This window comes from Hydra vulgaris, chromosome 15 (genome assembly GCF_038396675.1).
Source record: "Hydra vulgaris chromosome 15, alternate assembly HydraT2T_AEP".
In the NCBI taxonomy this organism is placed as follows: domain Eukaryota; kingdom Metazoa; phylum Cnidaria; class Hydrozoa; order Anthoathecata; family Hydridae; genus Hydra; species Hydra vulgaris.
In genome coordinates, this window is record NC_088934.1 from 29,387,343 (window position 1) to 29,391,731 (window position 4,389).

Below are 4,389 nucleotides of genomic sequence, written 5' to 3' on the forward strand. Positions count from 1 at the left end.
AGTAACAAATTATTAATTTTTTCACTACTCATTGATAATTTAAAAAAACTTAAATTAAAAAACGTTTTTTAATTTAGAAAATGTTTGTCAACGCAATAAGAGTTGTCATTCTGCAGCTAATTGATCAAATTATTACTTAGTAAAAAAAGAAACTCTTACTTTGTTAAAATGAACATAAAAAAACTATAAAATATTCAAATGCTTTCGTTATCAATATTACTTATCGATCTAAATTTGTAATAAATTGTTAAAGTCGGACTTAAGATTGTTCATAATTTTATTTAGCATTATACACAACGCATCTATTTTAAAGTCGGACTTTAGGTTGTTCATAATTTTACTTAGCATCATACACAAAACATCAATACAAAAATTAATCATATTTACAAAAAAAAAAAAAAAAAAAAAAAAAAAAAGTAATATTTACAAAGCTATGCTTTTATTGATTAATTTAGCCACCTAAGTCCACTATATTTAGGGTGACCATTATCCTGGTTTTTACGTAGGAACGTACAGCGTTCTCCTACGGAAAAACCGGGAAAAAGGCATTACTAACAATATTGGACTAAAGTTTTACGGAGGTGCCTGAAAAATTTCAATGTTATGTATTATTTATGTCCCTTTATTATAAAACGCAACGAAACTTTATTCCATTTTCCTATTACCTAATTAATAAGAAATTAGGGAAACTGAATAAAACATTTCGATTTATGATGAAAGGACATAAAATCACATAAAATTAATATCCTACTTTCCAGTTTTTAAACTGAAAAGTAAGGCAACAGAAAATATCACATTTTCTGTCATTATATTACTTTTCAGTTTAAAGACCGGAAAGATGGATATTAATTTTATGGTGATTTTATGTATATATACATATATATATATATATATATATATATATATATATATATATATATATATATATATATATATATATATATATATATATATATATATATATATATATATATATATATACAGTATTGGACAAAACATTTGCAACCAATGCTAAAAAGTGTTCCTAAATTTACATGTCTTAAAAACGAAATGAACTGTACTACCACAGCAAACAGTTCAGGAGTCTGGAGTCATAGTATGCCATGACATGAGCAATCAGCTGACAGGTGACAGCACACAGGCAGGATTTCGTTGACAAGTGCCATTTTACAGCGGACAAAACAAGCGCAACTTTTTTGGTTTGTTTCATTTTCTTATGTCTGGTCCGTATCAACGTCACGGAAGTTTTTTAATAATTAAAGGAAGTATCCAGAAGTTTCCAGAAGTTTCCAGAATCATACAGAAGCTTCCAGAAGTTTCCAGAAGAAGCATCTGAAAGCATCCAGAAGTATCCAGAAACATTCAGAAGCATCCAGACGCATCCAGAAGCTTCTAGAAGCATCGAAAAGAAGCATTTAGAATCTTCCAGAACAGGTTCATACAGGTTCATTTTACTATATAAGAGACATGTAAATCGACATGTAATTCAGTCAGTATATGGAAGTCAATCAGTCAGTATTATCAAGACAGTTTATTGAAGTGAGTTTTATCAAAGTGTTTATCAAAGAACATCAATACAAGAAGTGAAGTATTTCCATATTTTTAATCTCTCCCTTAAATCAGGTCATATTCCAGATAACTAAAAATTGCAAAAATAACACCTATTTTCAAATCTGGCGATGAGACCAATATTTCAAACTACAGACCAATCTCAGTCTTACCCTGCTTTTCTAAACTAATTGAACGCATTATGTACAACAGACTTTATAAATATCTATCTGAAAATAAGATTTTATATAAAAATCAATACGGTTTTAAAAAAATCATTCTACTAACCATGCAAAAATTGAATTGGTTAAGCATATATCAAATGTATTTAATAGTGATTGCTATACAATAGGGGTTTTTATTGATTTATCCAAAGCTTTCGACACAGTAAATCATGAAATTCTTTTGAAAAAATTAGAAAACTATGGTGTTAAAAGTCAAAGTTTACTTTGGTTTAAATCATACTTAACTAACAGAAAGCAATTTGTACTTGAAGAAACTAATCACGCTAAACTCAAAAAAAATTATAGTAAACAAAAACATGCTTGCAGGATAGTATTTGGGGCAAATAGAAAAACACAATGCGAACCTCTCTTACGTCAGCTTGGAGCTTTAAATATTTATAAGCCTAATATTCATCAAGTAATGTTATTTATGTTTAAAGCAAAACTTGGGTTTTCTCCAGTAACATTTCAATCCTACTTTAATGAAATCTCCCATAAATATCCAACCAAATTTTCAGTGAATAACTTTGTGGTTCCCATAAACCTTCTTAAATTAAGTTCGTACCAAATTCAATATCGGGGACCTTTCGTTTGCAAAAAATTTCTTCCAATCTTTAGTAAAAAACAAAACTTCGTTTTAAACTGCACTTTGCAAAGTTTTAAGGATGATTCAAAACGGTATTTACTGAACATAGAATTGGATGTAATAGATTTCAAATACCTTTTTTGAAAACAATTTAAAGGTTTGGACTGAATCGCTTGAAAATAAATTAAATCTTTATTAAAATCTTTATTTTAAAATTATTCTGCTGGAAGATTGTTAGCAACTAATTAATTTATTGCTGAAGTATTTGATTTGTTTTTATTTTTGTAATTATACTGTCTTTTATCATTTATTGCGCATGTAAATTTTTGTGTGACGGGGCTCGGTGATAAGACAACCTGTCTTCTTCTTGCTCCGGCAAGGATTTTTCTTTTATTGTAATTTCTTTTTTGTAATATTTATCAACGGCAAAATAAATTAATAATAAAAAAAAAAAAATAAAAAAAAAAAGTACAACAAGTGTTTTTTTACATCAATACAGTCCACATCCAACCACGACGTCGTGTTCCACAGAGCATTATTGTATCATCACAAGGTAAATGTAACACGGTAAGCCTTGAGAAGCGTGATTATTTATTTTAATTATTTTTATGACTTTAAGTGCAAAAATGGCTCCCAACAGTCTTGGATAGGAACTAAGAAAGAAAATTATTGGCGATTACGTAAGTGGAATGTCACAAAAAAGTATTTGTGATAAATATCGCGTGAAAAAATGGACCGTATCAAGACTATGTTCCAAATATCGTTCTACGGGGAAGTTGGCAGCAGATAACAAAGGTGGAAGACCGCGTTCCACCACTTCTAGAGAGGATTCTATGACCGTCAGATCCGTCAAGAAGGATCCCTGGATAACATCAGTCGAGATACAAAAGTAATTAGAGCTGCCTGTATCGGACCGAACAATCAGACGACGTGCTGTTGAAGCCAGGTTGTTTTCTCGACGCCCTGCAAAGAAACCACTGATTTCACTAAAAAACCAGAAGAAAAGACTCCTGTTTGCTACATCTCATATTGACTGAAATGTGCAGAAATGGCGAACTGTCCTTTTCAGTGATGAATCAAAGTTCAACGTCATTGGGAGCGATGGCATTTGCCGTGTACGTCGACCGGCCGGAAAACGCCTCGATTTACGTTACTGCCATAAGACCGTGAAGCATGGTGGAGGCAATGGTCTGGGGGTGTTTTTTTGCTAACGGTCTAGGTATAATACATCGAAACGATGAAATAATGGACCGTTTCATGTATAAAAATATCCTGAAAGATGTTGTTACCTCATGCTGAATGGAATATGCCAAAAAAATGGGTTTTTCAGCAAGACAACGATCCGAAACACACTGCAAAAGTAGTCAAGCAGTGGTTTCAAAACAACCACCTATCAGTGAAGGATTGGCCGCCTCAATCTCCGGATCTCAACCCTATCGAGAACCGCAGAATTAATCGTGAAGGTGTTCGTAATAAGGATCAACTGTTTGAACAAATCGAAAAGGCCTGGGCAGCAATTCCACCAAGTTTCATTGATCACCTGATCGAATCTATGCCTCGAAGATGCAAGGCTGTGATCGACAACAAAGGATTCGCCACGAAATATTGATAGCGAAATACAGCTTGGTCAAAATTTTGTCGAGTTGCACTTGTTTTGTCCAGAAGGAAATCAACTTTTTTTAATACTTTTGATTAATTTATTAATTTTCGTGTACAAATAATGAACTTTGTGATGAATAAAACTTGAAGAACTTTGACTCTAAACAGTTACATAGTTATTTCTCTAAATTGAAAAAATGCAGCACTTTTATATAAAGAAACTAAATTAGCATTATTTGGTTGCACTCGTTTTGTCCGATACTGTGTATATATATATATATATATATATATATATATATATATATATATATATATATATATATATATATATATATATATATATATATATATATATATATATATATATATATATATATATATATATATATCATATTATGATACATTAAATTATAAAAAATTAAAAACAGAAAG